The sequence below is a fragment of the Desmodus rotundus genome, chromosome 8 (genome assembly GCF_022682495.2).
Source record: "Desmodus rotundus isolate HL8 chromosome 8, HLdesRot8A.1, whole genome shotgun sequence".
NCBI classification, from domain to species: Eukaryota; Metazoa; Chordata; class Mammalia; order Chiroptera; family Phyllostomidae; genus Desmodus; species Desmodus rotundus.
In genome coordinates, this window is record NC_071394.1 from 120396501 (window position 1) to 120417373 (window position 20873).

General features: G+C 40.0%; 1 protein-coding gene across 2 annotated transcripts in view; it reads right to left on the reverse strand.

Moving 5' to 3' along the window:
• The window catches only part of OSBPL10 (oxysterol binding protein like 10), a 236330-nt gene that overhangs the window by 177558 nt on the left and 37899 nt on the right, over positions 1 to 20873 (reverse strand). The window lies entirely within an intron of this gene.

Here is a 20873-nt window from a genome sequence, read left to right on the forward strand (position 1 = left end):
TATTCCGAAGAGGAGTCCTGTACCCCATTGAGGAGCAGAATAATGATCGTGAGCTCTGAATGGCTGGCCGTCTTCAGTGGATGCTCACTTAAGATTCCAATGTAAAGAATTTTAAAAGTGGAAGGTAGACAGGCAAAAACTACAGAGAAAATAAGCAGATCAGCAGCTGTCAGTGATTTGGGAAGAAAAGGGGAGGGCTAAACAGGTGGAGCCTAGGATATTTTAGGGAGGTGAAACTGTTCTGTATGATGCTGTAATGAGGGTACGTGACATGCACTTGTCAAAACCCGCAGAACTGCACAACACAATCGTGAACCTTGATGTATGCAGATTAAGAAAGAAAATCACTTACGAGGTCAGAGGGGTCCCAGGAAAGAATCCAGACTGTGACAAGAGAAACTAGCTGTATTACACATGTATGAAACAACTCACTGCAGGGAGTGGGGGAACGGTGCTGATATAAGTATTTCTGGAAATGAGCAGAGTTTGCAAGACTGAAGGCAAAAGAAAATACACCTAAGAACTGTACTCTAGTTGATGAAGTTGTTTCCCATGAGGGTGTACATTAGCAATTCTGATACTGCTCTACATGTATAATGGAACTGAAAAATGAAGTAAATGGATGTCAGGGGGTATAAGCCAAACTTCTCACTGTTGAAGTGCAAGTTTACAGATAAACAAAAGGAGGAACCTAGAATCCATGTGGTAATGGATTAGGGTTGGAGACATCATGTTAAACCTGAGTTAAATTCATATGGAGATACACATGGTAACACATAGATACATTTATACATATATGTATATACAGGTTAGCATTCACACATATTTCTTTTCTCTGTCAGGTAAGAAGACCTAAAAGAAAAAGATACCCCAACGACAATAAGCGTACTGCACACTCAGATCTCAGTTTCTAATACCTTTCTCCAATAAAAGAAAAAGTGGCTGATTCTAGGACTGGGGCAGGAAGGTGAGCCTGGAGAGTCTTGTCGTGCCAGAAAGTAAGGAACTGCTCAAAAACAAATAAATAAAAAAGATCACAATGATGGGGGCATTTGGACACAGAAGCCAACTGAAAGGGTTTCCAAAACCAAAATTAGACCCATTTTAGCAACAAAATAAACAAAGTAACATTGGACCACAACACAAAGTAAAAAGTAAACAGGGAATAAATAACACGGGAGTTCCCTGATGGCAGAAGAGTAAGTGGAAGCTACACTAACCTCCTCCCAGGACCAATCTGGAATTACAACTAAATTGTAGAGAAATCATCCTGAATAACCAACTGAACACTAGCTGGAGAGAAGCCTTATAACCACAGACAGACAGAAGAAACCACTTCACCACGATGTGACTAGGAGGGAATGTGGAGGAGGGGTGAGAGGGCTGGCTGGGCTCCCACAGGTGGGCGGCAGCTGAAGATCTGAAGGGATATTTCAGTGTCTGAGGGTCCCCCTGAGAAGTGTGAGGTCTAAACCCCAGCTGGGCTCCCCAGCCTACAGCACCAGAGCCAGAAAGAATCCAGATAACATCCAGCTGTGAAAAGCAGCAGGGTTTCTGTCTGCCAGGGAGAGACGGCTAGAGACTACAGAGAGCCTCTTACAGGGCCAATGCACAAAATTTCGTTGGTAGCCACTTACCCTAAGCTCTGGGAGAGAGAGAACAAAGTGGACTAGAGACACCTGAGGACAGTCTGAGGTTGGTGGCTCTGGGAGGACTGAAGGAAGAGCTGCCAGGTTCCCTGTGCTGAGTCATTCCCCACACTGCAGGAGTCATCTCTCTCGGGCAGAGGTCTCCCCTCCAAGTGGCATCAGCCTGAAGGGAAGCAAGAGCCCTGCCCACAGGAATTACTCTGCCCACCCTGTGGACCTTAAGCAGAGGTGCTGATTCCAACTTAATTAGTTTAAAGACTGATTAGTTTAACTGCTATGGCAGAAAATACAAAGAAGCAGCCAAAGTGGGAAGACAAAGAAACACCAAATGAGAGAACAAGAGAATTCTCCAGAAGAAGAACTAGATGAAATGGAGATAAGCAATTTAGCAGATACTTTAGAGTAATGATTATAAGGATACTCAAAAGCATGAAAAAAGATACAGAAACCATACAAAGGAATCAGTCAGAAATAAAGAAGTCAACATCTGAAATAAATAATACACTGAAAGGAATAAACAGTAGGTTAGATGAAGCAGAAGACTGCATCAGTGATTTTAAAGACAAGGTAGAAAAAAGACACCCAAACAGAGCAGCAAAAAGAAGAAAGAATTTTTTAAAAATGAAGAGAGATTAACAAACATTTTGGACAACATGAAGTGGAACAACATCTACATCCTGGCAATACCAGAAGGAGAAGAGAGCAAGCAAGGGATCGAGAACATATTTGAAGAAATAATGACCGAAAACTTCCTTAAACTGGTGAAGGAAAAAGTCACACAAGTCCAGGAAGCTCAGAGAGTCCCAAACAAGTTGGACCCAAAGAGACCCACAATGAGAAACATCATAATTAAAATGACAAGGCTTAAAAATAAGGAGAGAATCCTAAAAGTCCCAAGAGAAAAGCAGGTACTGACCCACCAGGGAGCACCAATTAGACTGGCATCTGATTATTCAATGGAAACGTTTCAGGCCAGAAGTGAGTGGAGTGAAATATTCAAGTGAAGAAAAGGAAGGAAGGACCTACAACCAAGGCTACTTCACCCAGAAAGGTTATCATTTAAAATCAAAGGAAAAATAAGGAGCTTCCCAGATAAGAAAAAGCTAAAGGAATTTGTTAACACCAACCCAGCAGTGCAGCAAATGTTAAAGGGCTTGCTTTAAGAAGAAGAAGAAGAGGGGAGTGAGGGGGGGAGAGGAGGGGAAAGGTACAGAGAATAAGCAGCATAGATGATAGGTGGAAAATAGACAGGGGGAGGGTAAGAATAGTGTAGGAAATGTAGAAGTCAAAGAACTTATAAGTATGACCCATGGACATGAACTATAGGGGGGGAATGTGGGAGGGAGGGGGTAGGCAGGATGGAGTGGAGTGGGGGGGGAAGGGACAACTGTAATAGCATAATCAATAAATATATTTAAAAAAAAAAGAATTGCGGAGGATTTATTCAACAGAATACCATACAGTTAAAATAGCTAAATCTCAAAAACAATGTTAATAAGATATTGAAAATAAAAAGAATGTTGAGAAAGTACATACCCATTTATTACAAATTGAAAATATGCAAAACAAATCTATGTGTTGCGCAGAAATACCTGCATACGTCATAGAAAAAGGACGACCTTAGTGGCAACGGTAAACCTGGGAATTCAGGACAGTGCTTACCTCTGGGTCTCCGCAGCACGTGTGCAGCTGACCCTGGAACAGCACCGGTTTGAACTGCAGGGTCCACTCATACGGGGATTTTTTTTTTCAGTAAGTAGAGTGAACCTGTCCTATCTGCAGGTTTCTCCGAGGATTCAACTAACCCGGGATTGAAAACAGTATTTTCGCATTGCCAACCGCAGATTCGCAAACTAGGATCAAAAACGGTATTTTCCTATTCCAAACTGTGGTTTCCCAACTGCAGAGTCTCAACCACGGAAATTGCACTGAGGATTCAAAGGGCTGACTGTAGAATCAGAATTTGTACCTGGAAGGGGAGGGGGGTGGTTACACTCGGGTTTTCCACTGCTCAAGGGGTCGTCCATCAACCCCCGCCTTGTTGAAGGGTCAATTGTGTTGTATTCTTAAACTGAGCGATGCGTACACAGGTGGTCATTAGCTTCTTAATCCCTTTTCTTGTGTCTGACATATTTCATAATTAATTTAATTAAAGATTGAGGGTTTTTTGTTTTTTTTTTAAGGAGTACCTAAAATAGTGCTGTGAGCAGGGCAGGAGTTCTGATGAAAAGACTCCACTAAAAAAAAAAAAAGAAGAAGAAGAAAAAGAGTAAGAAAAAAAGAGAGGAAAACAGTCTAACAATAAAATGGCACTACATACATACCTATCCATAATCACCTTAAATGTAAATGGCTTCAATGTTCCAACCAAAAGACATAGGGTAGCTGAATGGATAAGAAAACAAGACCCATATATATGCTGCCTCCAAGCAACCCATCTCAGATTAAAAGATACACACAGACTAAAAGTAAAAGGATGGAAAAAGATATTTCATGCAAATGGAAAACCAAAAAAACCTGGGGTAGCAGTACTTATATCCAACAAAATAGACATTAAGACCAAAGTTATAGGAAGAGACAAAGAAGGACACTGCATAATGATAAAAAGAACAAACCATCAAGAGGATATAACCCTAGCAAACATTTACGCACCCAACATAGGAGCACCTAAATGTGTAAAGAAAATCTTGATGGATGTGAAGGGAGAGTTTGACAGAATTACAGTCACAGTCGGGGATTTTAACACATCATTGACTTCGATGGACAGATATTCCAGGCAGAAAATCAACAAGGAGACAGCGGTGATTAAATGACACACTAGATCAAATGGATTTAATTGATATCTTCGGCATTTCACCCCAAAGCAGCAGCATATACGTACTTTTCAAGTGCACAAAGAACGTTTTCTAGAATAGACCATATGGTAGGACACAAAACAAGTCTCAATAAATTTAAGAAGACTGAAATCATATCAAGCATCTTCCCTGACCACAATGCTATGAAGCTAGAAATCCATCACAAGAAGAACACTGAAAAACACACAAAGACATGGAAGCTAAACAACATGGTATTAAACAATGAATGGGTCAACAATGAGATCAAGGAAGAAATCAAAAGATACCTTGAAACATGAAAATGACAACACAAAAATCCAAAATCTTGGAACACTGGGAAAGCAATCCTAAGAGGGAAATTCATAGTATTACAGGCCTATCTCAAAAAAACAAGAAAAAAGTTCAAATAAACAATCTAACTTCACACTTAAAGGAACTTTAAGAACAACAAATAAAGCCTAAAGTGAGCAGAAGGAAGAAAACAAAGATCAGAGCAGAAATAAACAAAACAGTGTCTAAATAAACAACACAAAAGATCAATGAATCCAACAGCTGGTTCTCTGAAAAGAAAAACAAGATTGACAAACCTTTAACCAGACTCATCAACAAAAAAAGAGAAAGGACCCAAATAAATAAAATAAGAAGTTGAAAGAGGAGAAATAACAACTGACACCAAAGAAATACAAAGAATTGTAAAAATAAATAAATGAATAAATAAGTTATTAAGAACAATTATATGCCAACAAACTAGACAACCTGGGAGAAATGGATCAATTCCTAGAAACATACAATCTTCCAAAACTAAATCAGAAAGAATCAGAGAATATGAATAAACACATCACACCTAGTGAAACTGATGCAGTAAATTAAGGAACTCCCAACAAACAAAATCCCTGAACCAGATGGCTTCACAGGGGATTTTACCAAAGATTCTGAGAAGGACTAATGAGTCTGCTTCTCAAACTACTTCATAAAATTCAAGATGAAGGAAGGGTCCTGAACCCATTTTATGAGGCCAGCATTATCCTAATTCTAAAAGCAGATAAAGACACTAGAAAAATAGAAAATTATAGGCCAATATCTCTGATGAACATAGATGCTAAAATCCTCAACAAAATATTAACAAACTGAATACAGCAATGCATCAAAAAATATCATATACCATGATCAAATGGGATTTATTCTGGGAATGCAACTGGTACAATATTCACAAATCAATAAACGTGACTCACCACAAAAACAAAATAAAGGATAAAAACCACAAGATCATATCAGTAGATGCAGAAAAAGAATTTGATAAAATCTAGCACCCATTTATGATAAAAACTCTCAGCAAAGTGGGAATAGAGGGAACATATCTAAACATAATAAAGGCCATATATGTCAAACCCACTGCCAGCATCACACTCAACAGGCAAAAACTACAAGGATTCCCCTTACAACCAGGACAAGACAGGAATGTCCACTTTCACCTCTCTTGTTCAACATAGCACAGGAGGTCCTAGCCACAGCAATCAGAAAAGAAGAAATAAAAGGCATCCAAATTGGAAAGAAGTAAAACTGTCTTTATTTGCAGATGGTATGATACTGTACATAGAAAACCCCAAAGATTCCACCAAGAAACTACTAGATCTGATAAATGAATTCAGCAAAGTAGCAGGATACAAATAATATCCAGAAATCAGTTGCATTTTTATATGCCACTAACAAATTAACACAAAGGGAAATCAAGAAAACAATCCCTTTCAGAATTGCCTCAAAAAGAATAAAAAGCTAGGAATAAACCTAACTAAGGATGCAAAAGACCTGTACTCAGAAAATTTTAAGACAATGAAGAAAGAAATTGAAGAAGATACAAATAAGAGGAAGCACATACTGTGTTCATTGGATAGAAGAATTAACATCATTAAAATGTCCACACTACCCAAAGCAATCTGTAGATTCAACACAATTCCTACCAAGATTCCAATGACATATTTCACAGAACTAGAACAAATATTTCAAAAATTTATATGGAACCACAAAAGGCCTCACCTAGCAACAGCAATCTGAGAAGGAAGAACAACGCTGGAGGAATCATGCTACCCAATATCAAACTATACTACAAGGCCATAGTTGTCAAAACAACATGGTGCTGTCATAAAAACAGACATATAAATCAACGGAACAGAATACAGAGCCCAGAAATAAACCCACATCTTTATAGTCAATTAATATTCGACAGAGGAAAAAGCACATACAATGGGCTAAAGATAGTTTATCCAAAAAAATGGTGTTGGGAAAATTGGACAGATACTTGCAGAAAAATGAAACTAGACCACTGTCTTACACCACACACAAGAATAAGTTCAAAATGGATCAAAGACTTAAATGTTAGACCCGAAACCATAAAAATCCTAGAAGAAAGCATAGGCAGCAAAATCTCAGACATTGCTCGTAGCAATTTTTTATCAGATATATCTCCCCAGGCAAGGGAAACAAAAGAAAACTAAACAAATGAAACTACATCGACCTAAAAAGTTTTTGCACAGCAAAAGAAAACAAAATAAAAAGGCAACCTATAGAATGGGAGAACATATTCACCGATACATCTGATAAGGGGTTAGTATCCAAAATTAACAAAGTATATGAAAAACTCAACACCAAAAAAACCAACCCAATTAGAAAATGGACAAAGGGCCTGAAGAGACACTTCTCCAAAGAGGACATACAGATGGCCAATAGACATATGAAAAGATGCTCAATGTCACTAATCATCAGAGAAATGCAAATTAAAACCAAAATGAGATACCATCTCACACCTGTCAGAATGGCCATCATACACAAATCAACAAATAAGCGCTGGCAAGAATGTGGAGAAAGGGGATCCCTTTTGCACTGTTGGTGGGAATGCAGACTAGTGCAGCCACTGTGGAAAGCATTATGGAGACACCTCAAAAAATTAAAAATGGATCTGCCTTTTGACCCAGCAACCCTACTTGAATATATTTGAAGGAACCAAAAACACTAATTCAAAAGAACATAAGCACCCCTATGTTCACTGCAGCGTTATTTACAATCGCCAAGATATGGAAGCAGCCCAAGTGTCCATCAATAGATGACAGGATAAAACAACTCTGGGACATTTACACAATGGGATTCTACTTGGCCGTAAAAAGAAAGTTTTACCCTTTGTGACAGTATGGATGGACCTGGAGAACATTATGCTAAGTAAAATAAACCAGTGGGAGAAAGACAAATACCATATGATTTCACTCATGTGAAATCTAATGAACAAACTGAAAATACAATTAAAATGGGGTCAGACTCATAGACGGAGAGCAGGATGGCAGCTAGGGGAGGGGAGATTAGGGGGTTGAGGGATTGAGCATAAAAGCAAAAGGACTCGTGGACATGGACAACAGTGTGGGGAGTGCTGGGGGGATGGGGTATAAGGGGACTAAAAGGTAATGTAAAAAAAATACCATAAAGATTTTTCAAAAGTACATAGCCATGATTCCATGCCGATATGAATAAATGATTAAGTGGAGAAGAATGAGAAATCTCCCATGAAGAATTCCAAATAAATTATGTAAATACTCTTCTTTCAAGGAAATGGAGCCTAACTCCCCACTCCTTACGGGTAGGCTGCACATAACTTCCTTCCGAAGAGCACAGTATGGCAAGGGCGGGGAGGAGTAGCTTTTCAGTGGAGAACACTGACAAACACTACTTCCTAGTAATTAACAATAACAATAAGTCAAATCGTGTGGAGACATGTACCCTTGATACGCGGTGATAAAAATGGCACTTTGTTCTCTTCCTCTCAAAACCCATAACCCCAAGTCTAACCATGAGGAAAACATCAAACAAATCCCAGGAAGGGCATGTTTCCATACAACCGACCGGCACTCCTCAAAACGCTCAAAGACATCAAAACCAAGGAAAGTCTGAGAAACTGTCCCGGTTAAGAGGAGTGGAAGGGGGCGTGACTCATAAATGCCACGTAGTATGCAGGATGGAATTCTGGAACAGGAGGAGGACCTTAGGTAAACACTGAAGAATTGTAAATACACTGTATACTTTAGCTAATAAGGTGTCAATATCGGTTCGTTCCTCGTAACAAATGTACCACATTAATGTAAGATGTTAATAATAGACTGTGGGGGTAGAGTGGAAAGTATACAGGAACTCTCTGTACTATCTGCTTAATTTTTTTTTGGATATCTAAAACTGTCATTAAAAAAAATAAAGTCTATTAATTTTTGAAAAAGTAGGAGGAAAGAGAAAAAATGACAGTCCCAGAGTTTGGGGTGTCAGTTTTCGGAGAATGTCACGGTGACCTGGTCCCCGGCTGGCTTCTCGTGTGGCCCTGCCTTGCTGGGGCGGAATTCTTCAGCTCAGCCCCACACACAAACCTGGGCGAAACCTCCTGGACTCTTTTAAGATGCAGCTACTGGCAGTCAGCAACCAGAACTTTTCTAGGGCGCAAAACAGAAGCTAGTTTAAAGTGACACCAGGAATTTGCAGAAAAATGTCAAGCATTTCATGTGAGGGATTCCCAGGGTATAAAAGTCACTCGGGGATTTAAAGGAGCAAATGAAGGATGAAGGAAACCCTGATGTAAACACTTCACAAAGAAAGAGCAAGGGGCAAAGTCCAGGACCATAAAGGACTGAACTGCATTCTTCCTGTATCTGAACTGGTTTCCTAGTGTAACCACGCTCCTGTTACTCAAGAATCCCTGAAGGCAAGCAGCCAAATCCCACAAACAGCTGAGCTACCCAGACTGGTACAGAAAAGGGGAGTGAGGCCACCAATTCTAGTTCATTGACACTGTTGCTGGCTAATTATCTTGCTGTCCCTGGCTCTCTCTCCAAAGGTCCAGTCCCTGCCCAACACCAGTGTGCAGCTTCACACTAATCAGAGGGCAAGTGTCACTTTGAAGTGCAGTCAAGAAATAAACATGGCCATTAACACAAGGAAAGGCCAGAGAATAAGAAGGAAATGAACTAGGCCAACCGAAAACAAAACAAACAAACCAAAAAAAAAATCTTTTTCTTTTTGTATTTTTAAAAACTAAAAATATTCTCACACACACAAATTCATGTAAAACAACACTTGAAAAAAAAACTTGAAAATGAGAAAGAAAAGCTGCCAGACACGCCCCACAACTGATAGGGCAGCAGGGTAGCAGGCAGGCCCCACCAGGCCGCCCGCCCGAGCCTCGCTGGGCAGCATCCCCTGTGAGCTCAGGAGCAGATCCCGTCAGTGGACTCAAGACTTCCTGTGAGACAGGAAGGCCAAGTTCTAGAATGGTAAACACTGGATAGCAGAACCTCTACGCTAAGACTGAAAACACAAGCTCCACCCGGAAGAGATCCATGCGCTGAAAACTGCATCACTTAGTCCATTTGTAAAAACCATCTTGACCAGCGTGAAGATGGGAAAAATACTTGAGGGACGTGGCGATTACATGGAATTCACTTGGATCCAACTTTTTCCCTAAAAGGCCAGTCATTTAGGCCATGGGGCACCTGTCACAAATATTCAACTTCCCCTTCGTAGGACTAATTAAGCAGCTGTGGACAACAGTTACTGTGGCTGTGTTCCAATAAAATTTCATTTACAAAAACAGGCAGTAGGCCGGATTTCACCCCCAGAGTGACTTTGCCACCTCTCTCTCTGTGTATGTCTCTCTCTCTCCCCACCATCCCTCCAACTAACTAACTAACTGACATAGTCATCATCCATTCAAACTCCAGTAACAGAGCAAAACTTCTTTAATTTATAAATCAGGAAGAAAATCAACATGAAGCCCCTAAAAAGTCTCCTTTACACACGTCTTAAAGAAACTCAGTTGAAAGTCACACAATTGTGACCAGTACCCGGCTGTAACCAAGCAAAACCTGGCCAAGCGTAGCTTCTTAGGAAACTATTTTCTCTGAGAGGAACTGTTTGGGAGGAGCATACACCATATGAATCAAACCGAAACCTCTCAAGGGCCCAAAAAGCTTATGTTTGGCTGTCTTCCTAACATGCTCCTTTACCTGGAAGCTTTGAGATGGTTCCTAGAACGTCCAGAACAAGTCCAACCTTGGTAATATGGCACACAAGACCCTTTCCACAACTCTTTCCACCCCAAACTACCCGCAGACAACACAAGAGGACTCACAATACCTCAAATACATCTTTTGCCCACTTTCAATTAGCCAAGCCCTTACCAGAGTAACCAATGTAGTTTACTATTCAAACTAGGCAGTTTCGAGAGTGAAAAGAGTGCTATTAATAACTGTGCTGGGGCAAGAAGCCAGCGCAAGGCAGACCATAATGCCGGGTCATTTAGCCTTCATTCGTGATGACTTGTCTGTTGTGAAAGCTCTTGCAAATGCACGCTGGTGAACTCTTACGCATCCTTCAACGCCCAAGTCAAATATCCCCCCTCCCCCTTGCCTGTGCTTTTTCAGACCTCTTTCTGACAGAGGTAGTCGCTCCCTCATCTTCGTGTATCGATTATTGCCTGTATGATACAGTGTTATATTCAATTGTTCACATGCATGTTTTCTTTGAAGACAGGAATGCTTAGAGTTAGTGCTTAACAAATATCTGCTCATTTTCTTCTAATAACACAGACAACGTGTTTAACCTCAAAACCATTCTTCATATAGCATGATCCGGTGGTTCTCCATCGGGGTGATTGTGCCTCCTGGGGAGTATCCGCAGCATCTGGAAACACTTTTGGTTGTCATACCCAGGGGAGATACCACTGGCATCTGGAGAGCAGAGGTCAGGGATACTGCTACACATCCTCCAACACACAGGAGAGCCCCCCACAACAAAGAATTTCCAGCCCAAAATGCCAATACTGCTAAGGTTGAGAAACCCTGAAATACACTTAAAACTTCAGCTCACTTCCTCACAAAGACACTACAAATTCTGGATTACAGAAATAGAAAGCCATGAAAATTTCCGGCACGAATGCTATAAAGCTATTTGGAACGCCAGCACAGCACATTCAAGAATTTAATGTAATGTAAGACAAATGAAAACGGCACAGATTCACCGCAGAGACTCCCGACTTGGTCTCAAAGATGATGTGGATACATCACTCTGCCACTCAGAGTACTTTCAAAGTTACTGTCACGCAGAGGTTATTAACTGGACATGCAGATGCTATAGAACATATGCAGCAGGAGAAGTATTAACACAGGAGGGGCTCTCTCAACCACATACAAACCGAAGGTGAAGTAAAAGCTGCAAACTCTGGACCCTCCCCGAGTCCCTGACAATTGGGGTTGAATACACATTAAAACTGTATTCATGACAAGAGTTAAATCTGAAACTTTCTCAGAACTAAATGTCACTATGATATGTAACAGAAAGTCTGGGATATTTTCAACCACGTAATCTTAGAAAATTGGTTTCTCAAGAAAAACTTAGCCATCAACTATGTAACTGTTTCCAGGAATTGGAAGTTCCTAGAACAAATCTTTTAAACTTCCTTACTAGCAGGCATCTGTAAATTTTCCCAATAACTGACTCTAAAACTTCCTGCACACCCCTCTGCCTTCATAAACAATATGAACTATACCAAATTTGCTTTCCTGGAATGTCCAGGGTCATCTTAACTACCTGTTGAAAAGGGCCGGTGGCTTTGACCCATTTTCTCCTGTTATAATTTCAGGGCCACCATTAAGACCAGTCTCTTCTAATTTAGCTCTTCTGGAAATCTGCTATGAAGTAATTAACCAAAAACCCATTATTTAAACCAGGGGTGTCAAACTCATTTTCATCGGGGGTCGCATCGGGGTTGCCTTCAAGGGCCGAATGTAGTTTTAGGGCTGTATAAATGTAACTGCTCCTTCACAGTTAAGCAAGAGCTCAGCGCTGCCGGGGTAGAAACAAGGTGGAGGGCCGGATTCAGCCTGCGGGCCTTGTCTTTGCCACCTGCGACCTAAACCATGGGTAAATAGGCTGAGTGAATGAGTGTTTGAGGAGTGCTATTCATACCAGGCAAAGAGCTTAGTAGCCTGGGAATTCTCACGCCTATGTATGTTCATTCCTTGAGTTTCTCTTACCCACCTCAACCCCTAACACTTGTTCTCAAGAACAGGGAGGATGTGATGTATAGGTAAGGAATAAGTTTAAAAATTCTTTTAGAAAAACATAGGCTGCATGGACAAAATGAGGAACATAGAGAGTAAATTAAACACGAGCCCCAATCAGTAAAAAATAAGGTCATTAGACTCCCCAGAGTTGAGATCAAGTTCATTACAATCATAACAATCACCTTCTTCTATTCCTAAAGCACAAATAGCTTGAAGAAAAATAACTGAGACTTGAAGATGTTATTTAAAACTCTACAGAAAGTAAGCTCCTAGGCCCTTACAAAACTTTAATTCAGAGGTATTGATTTTTTAAAAACAGGCAACATGTAACAAAGCATCCTGTCCATTTGGCATCTATCTTAACCTTCCCGGAAAGAAAAAAAAAAAACAACCCACTAATTGAGAGTCTGGGGAATGACTCATACTTCAAGGTGACTTTTAAAAGTTTATTACGCGCTCCCAGGCTACAATCAACGTGAGAGCCATCCCTCCTCACACCCAGTGCTCTCTCTGACTCTGGATGACACAGACCTAGCGTCTCCGTCAGACTTAACAAAACTCGGAATGCCCAGAACACTCCTTTACGCCCATTCAATTTCACCTGGACTAGAGGCTCAACTTGAAGCTCCCAAAAGGGGTTGACTGAAAAAGATGGAAATATTAAACCTTTATCCGAAGTCAATCTATAATCAGGTCTGTGTTTATTAAGTATTGGTAGTGTTTGATAAAAGACGAGTTGTACAATAGCATCCAACCCTGAATGATTTTATTCACTTCCTTCACATCCAGGATTCAAAAGATATCTTTTCAATGATAGGTCATACATCACTGCTATAGGCACTGAAAAGGCTTTTGATATTACTCAGCATCCATTCCTGAAAGGGAAAGAAAAGATAGAGAGGGAGATGAATACTTTCCTAACATAATAAAATATATCTCAGCATGAAATCAGCATGCTTCACAAAGAAATTCTAGGCAGAAACAAAGTAAGAATGTAATTTATCACCAGTACTTTTTAACACAGATCTGGGGATTCCAGTCAATGTAATTACACAGGAAAAAACTGTTCAGTGATACAAAATCAACATAGAAAATAAGTAGCCTTAACAGAGACAAAAAATAACCAGTTACAGAACATAATAGAAGACTTCATTCTTGATGACCACTAAATAAAAAGTAAAATATCAGGCAATAAACTTAGCAAGAAATGTACAAAGAACTTTAAAACACTCCAAGGCATCACTAAAAAAAGACTTAAATGACATATTATGTCTCAGGGATAAATTTAACATCATCAAGATGTTAATTACCTCCAAGTTCATCGATAATCCCATTAAAATTTCAAAAAAGGGCTTTGAAATTGTGTGGGGGAGGTTGGCATTGAATGAGCACATTCTAAAATTCATATGGAAAAACCAACAGGAAAGACTAGCCAAGACAAATCTGAAAATAAAATTAATGAAGAGAGAACAGTCCTGTCAAATATTCAAACAAATATATTCTAAAGCTACAATAATTAAAATAGCGTATAACTGACACACGAACAGTGAGTCAAGATCAGGCAAAGATCAGAAAGTCCAGAAATAAGATCCAAAAGAACTGCATTCAAGAATTCAGAATATCGTAGACGTGGCATCTCAGATGAATGAGGAAAACATGCCTTATTCAATACGTGGTGTGGAAAACAAGGGAGTCATCTGAAAAAAAAAAAAACTGCCATATCCCTATCTCTTACTCCATATACATCAGGTTAGACATCAGGATAACATCAGGATAAATGCGAAGTGAACCAAAATTTGAAACATAAAAACATGAAAGTACCAAAGATACCTCACATAGTTTATTCTAAGAAACGTGAAGTGGGAGGGTTTCTCTAACTGTGCTATAAAGAGTCTGATAAAGCCAACTACAGAAGTTAACATTACTGCTCGACTGTAAAAAAAAAAACCACCAAAAGCAAAGTCAAACACAAACCACAGAGTGTGAAAAATATTTGCAGCTCCTATCACAGACACAGAACTCATTCCCCTAAAACATATATAAAGCTCCTAATAACAAAAAATGAATAACCTAAAGCAGAAAATGGTCAAGGAATGTAAAGACTGTTCTCACAGATAAATATCGATGACTCTTCTATGAATGGAAAAAAGTTCAACTTCTTCACAATAAAAGAGACAGATTAAAACTGAACTGAGGAATTATTTTCAACTCTCAGACTGTCAAAAATCCAAAAGCTTAAGAACATACCATACACACTCTCATATTTTGCTGATGGAAGTATTCAGTCTTCATGAGGGGAAATTAGGCAACATATATTGGAATAAAAAATGTACATACGCTCTGATCCAACTATTTCCATTCTTAACATGTGCTCTGCAGAAAGCTTACACATGCAAGAAATGATGTGTGTACAGGTATTGTAATGTATGTTCTTTATAATAACAAAAGACTGGAATCACTAAAGGGGCATTAACATAATGAACAAATTACTATAGTACATCCAAAAAATGTACCACTTCACAGCCGTAACAAAAGAATGAGGGGCCTTTTGTCCACTGCTGTGAAATTATCCTGAAAAATACTATTAAATGAAAAAAATCACCAATGGATAAAATAAAAGGATGGGGGAAAGTACCCACACTCACATATCTATTTATATAATCATTAAATATCACTGGAAGCATACATAAGGAATTGATAACATTGGCCCTGGCTGGTGTGGCTCAGTGGATTAAGCACTGGCCTGCGAACAAAAGGGTCACCGGTTCAATTCCCAGTCAGGGCACATGCCTGGGTTGTGGGCCAAGTCACCAGTAGGGGGCACTCAAGAGGCAACCACACATTGATGTTGCTCTCCTCTTTCTCCCTCCCTTTCTCTCTGTCTAAAAATAAATAAATAAAATCTTTAAAGAAAGAAATTGACAACATTGGTGGCAATCTTTGGGGAGTGACACAATGGGACAGAGGAAAGAGGAAAACAGTACACTCTTGGATTATGACCCACGTGAATGTAATACCTATTAAAAAATGAATTCAAATTAAAAATTTTTAAACCTTAGTAATACTGGAAACATTCCTCATCCCTAACTCCCAACCACTTAATGAAGTTCTGAGGATTGCCTTTCCAAAACATCTCTTATTTACCCATCTCCTCCCCAGCTCTGTTTGCCATCTTCCAACTTGAACTCCTTAAGCAATTGTCAGGAGCCTCCCAGCTGATCTCAGCATCCTTCTCTCCCCATTAAGAATGCACCTAACTCCACTGCCAGGTTCCTCCCTAAGAGATCAGCTTCACCAACGTCTGATGAAGTCCTCCCGCTGTGCATCAGAGGTTGTTGACTGCCTACAGAAATCCCACAGTCCTCAACTTGGCATGTTCAGATCCAAGCTACCCTTCCTATAAGAGAGAGCATTCTGTGCTCTTTTTATTTTTTTACTTTTCCAATTATCCTAGAAGTTTCTTAAGGTTCAATTACTGTTAATTTCAAAAAACTCTCGATACGGCATCTTACACAAATAAGGTGCTTAAGAAGTATTTTTTGAAGAAATGCACAAGAATAAATATTAGCTATAAATAACAGAGTATTAAACAAAAAAAAATGGAATGAAAATGAAAAGCATGGTCTCATTCAAGCAGCTTGAGAAAAAAGAAATTTAAGAAAGCTAAATACTGTTATTTACCTATGATGAAAGTTTATTCTAAAGTAGTCCACTTCACTAGAGTTTTCAGCCCCAAACATGTTCCCACCTCCCTCCTCATCTCCCCACCTCCCATTTTTAGCTCACTTTCCTTCCTTCAAGATGACAGTGCCTCAAATTCAACATCCCGAGTGACCTCACTTGGTTCCTTTCAAATGAGATACAAATGGCCTAAGTATCTTGATGTTGCTTATTCTGATAATGGCCTTAAAAACAATGTAAAAAAAGAAAAACATCAATGTAAAAAGTCATATAATTTTTTCATTGATCTGGGTTTCTGCTTTCCTAGATTTAAACTTAATAAACACTTTATCTTTCCAACCCTCCCACCCCAGAAAACCCTTACCGTGTTCTAAATCGCATATAATGAATACAAGGCCAGTCTTTAGAGTTCTCACTTACAACTTTTTCTCCTACCTGAATACTATTAAAGGACGCCACATGCTCCCGACATCATAAACAGGCTATTTAACATCTGAGGCCAGACCAGTGAAATGCGTTGCACAACTTCCTGTATTGTTATGGTTACTGTCGAGCATCACCAGAGTGAGCTGCACCAGCCAACAGGGCCCCAGTCCAGCCATCGTTTGGCTCCACACTGAGGCCCAGGTTAAGTTCTCAGGCCCTTGGGCTGCAGAATTGAGAAGTTAGACTCACCTGCTCCACCCCCTTCAACGTTTAACATTCCGATGTTATATTCTGCTAGAGATACGAAATATAATTTAAATGTCCTCAAAAAAGATTTGAAAATTCTTTTATCAGAGAATTTAGCCTAACACTGTTTAAAAAAAACCCCACACACTTCTGAAAATCCAATTTTCAAAAGGAGAGCAATCAAGGGAGGTTTGAAGTACAAGAGTTCTAACTTTACAAAAATCAGTCCCATGAAGAGCTCCCCTGGGGCACTGAGGTGTCAAGGGACACCACATCAGCTTTGTGAAGACAGAAACAGCATTAAGTGCCACAGTCAAGAGTAAAATCTAATGGAAATGAAGGTACATCTGAGTCAGTTCACCTACAATTTTGAGAACAATTCCACTGTGTAAAGAGGGCATGAATAAGCTAATAAAACCATCTCGGTTTAAAAAAAAAAAAAAACCCTGGCCTATATAAAGTGCTTTGGTAAGAGGCATAAAAAATTATAAAGTTAAAAAAAAAAACAAGCAAAAACTTCTCAAATAAGGGGAGAGATGAGAATGGGGGGGGGGGGGGAAGACCAAAATTCAAAACCCTAATGCCACAAAGAACATCAGAAAATTCATACTTGTAGAAAACAGGCAGAATGTATGAGTATCTTTCTATTCATATTCTTTAAGGCGGCATTACCCAAAGGATCTTTACTATACAGTTTCAAAATCAAAAGTTTCCATGGTTAAAATACGTTCAATTACTGCTTACTACATCACCCTCGTACATATTAGGATTACATTCAGCGTATACCAGAAAGTCAACTACAATGGTTTAACCAAATAGGGCTGTTTTTTTTTTTTTTTTTTTTCTAGAACAGTCCAAAGAGAGAGAGTCCAAAGCTGGTAGAGTCGCTTCATGAAGCCATCAGGAGCTCCTTGGATCTTTCTCATTTGCAACTCTCGGCATGCGGCTGTTGTTCTCCCAATGCAAGCTGGCTACAGTTCTTTCAGGCAGGAAAAGAGAGGAAAGGGCAATTGGCAAAGGTGTGTGCCAGCCTCCTTAGATCCTGTTTGTCAAGAACCCAGTAGTTTTCCTGGAAGCCCCCACCCTATAGAGCCTTTGACTTATATCTCATTGGCCAGTACTGGGTCACCTCTACTGACAAAGGAGTCTGGCGAGGTGAGAACTAACTAGATACATTGGCACCTACAGCAGCAAAACGAGAGCTCTGAGAAGAGAAGAGGCTGAATGTATGTTTAGCAATTTAAAAGGTCAAAATGTGCAAAAAAAAAATGCACATTTGGTATTAAAGGCTCGGAGAAACTGTGCAGTAAGTAAACCTGTTCACCTTTTTCAAACACAGTACTTCTTAAACTCATGTGAACATAAAATTCCTTATTGCTTTTGAATAGCCAATTGCAACGCCATTTGCTGCCACACATCTTGGGAGATACTGCTTTGGGAAGTAAAAGAAGAAAAAAATCTACTCTTAGGAAAGAGTCTGTTTTCATATTTAGAAAGGGAAAGGGAAATAGATGCATTTAAACAAAGGGCCCTGGAAATTACTGAAGCAGTAACAGAATCTGATGTGTTTTCACGTTTTATGTAAAGTCACAATTCCGGTGAACAAAATCTTTTCTCCTTCCCCTTTATGCCTTTATAAGTTGGGCCATACCTCACTTCCTCTTCCTCATCCTTTCTCAACTCCAGACTGTTATTTCTTTGTGGAACTTCCCTCCATTCTAACATTTTAATCTGGCCTTTAAATGTCCATTCCACAGTTGCTCCAAGACTTCCCTCATCCTTTGGTCCAGCTTCTCATGCTTTGCTTCCTGTTCTCCCATTTTCATATCATACTAACAAAACACTTCGGGGCCTAGCATTTATTTATTGAGTTAGCCTTTCCTGTATATATTCAATACATATATTTTATCCTCACCTGAGGACATGTTTCCACTGATTTTAGAGAGAGAGGGAGAAGGAGGAGAAGGTAGGAGGGAAAGAGGGAGGGAGGGGAAAGAGAGAATGAACCATCAATTCAAAAAAGTAGCACTGATCAGTTGCCTCCCATACACGCCCAAACTGGGTATCAAGCAGAAACCTATTTATGTGTCCTGGCGGGAACGGACCTCACAACCTTTTGGTGCACAGGATGCTCCACCCAACCAAGCCACATGGCCAGAGCCCTTCCTGTACATTTTTTCCTCAATCTTTCCAACCATTTCAACCATTCTTTGGTACCTCAGATACCTCATGGAGGCTACTGTTAATCGTGGGTGTTAGAGACTCCAATACTACTTCTGTTGCAGGAGACAGCATAGGAAGAAACCTGATACTGCTCTGCTGTTGCTGGCCTGCAACTATAGCGTCCTGGTTGCCAGGCAACACCATTTAACACTTGGGTAGCAGCTAGGAATGAGTGGCCAGAAGTGAAATAAGGGCCGGGCCTTCACCGTTGCAATCTAACAAAGAACTTAATACAGGAGGCTGAAAGTAAAGGAAAGCATGCGTCACCCGTGACCCAGTAGTCCTGGGCCTGGCCCTATAAGGCTGCCAGCCGTCCGGAACAACACCTATGATATAGTACAGGGGGAAGCCTTTGAAAATCTGTGTGTACCATTTCCACTAGGTGGGAAAAGGAAAACCTTGAAACTATGTATCCATTCCAAGGCCTGGAAGGGAGAAGGGGAGGGGATCCACAGCATCCAAAGAAAAAACCCATATAACAACTTTGGTTAACTGTTTGCTTCCCATCATGTACAAAATAAACAAATGGAATCTAGAGCAAGATAAGGATTTGGGTTAACACACTCCCACCCGGACCTAGGTTTAGGCATCATGTCTCCATGAAAAGGCTGGCACCACTTTTACCCATCAATCAAAATGCAACTTGTTCACTTCAGCCTCACCAACTATGTCAGTCCCAGAACAAAGGACTTGCTCTTGGCCTTTTCTCTTGGCTCATGGCTCTCTTGCCACATGGTGATGGGGGTTGGGTGGGAGACTCTGGCCACCAGGCCCCTGGCCACCTCTTTTTAGCCTCTGGCTACCTGGGTGCTCGCCAACCGGAGCCTTTGGCCAACCTTACTTTTGCTCCTCCTATACTAATAAACTTTGCCTTGTACGCTAATAGGCTTGCTGACCTGTAATTCTTTACTGTGTCAGCAAGAAGAATCAGCATTTCCCCGGTAACACTTCCATGAAGAAATGTTCATATTTTTAAAAAAAACAGGAAAAACAATCAAAACATAACTTCTCATTCTGATACTAAAGCTTTCAAAAGAAAGCCATTCATCACATCCAGTTCCATTAAAATATTCATTTCTTTTCATTCACTTTGACAGTTAAAAGTGGAGAGCGGGGATTACAGTACATTTTTCACATTTCCAAACGCCATCCCTTTTCGCAGCACAAGTAGGCATTTCCTTGCCCAAATAATCCAATGTCCCCTCCCACTGTTTTTGGAAGGGAAGTAAGGGGCTGCCATCTTTTATTTTCTAAGGAAAAACATTAAATAGGTCACATATATAAAGCTTTCATGAAAAATGGCAACATCTTCATTTAAGCCAATAAAGGAAAACGTGTTTAAATTCCCCACTGAAATTCCATGCCCTTTAACAGGAAAAGTTTATTGACTGCTGACATTAAAGAACCAGACGTGGCTTATCACGTCATTTTACCAAGGCATTGAATGGAACTGAACCCCACAGGATATATTATCTTTTTGTTTTCTAGAGACCAGGAGGAAAAAAAAAAAAAAAAAAGCAGTTGAGAATATGCAGTTCTCCAGCAGACAGGCCTCTAGCGAATCAAAGGATCATGAAATATTCAGATGCCATAAAAGGCCTTTCAGTGCCAACTCCAGGCTCTACAGATTCTCCATGCTCTTCAGAGGTTGTCATCGCTCACGAAAGTCAGGGCACAGCCAACTCTAAGTTAGAAATGCGGACAGCATCACTTTAGGTCCAGCAGAA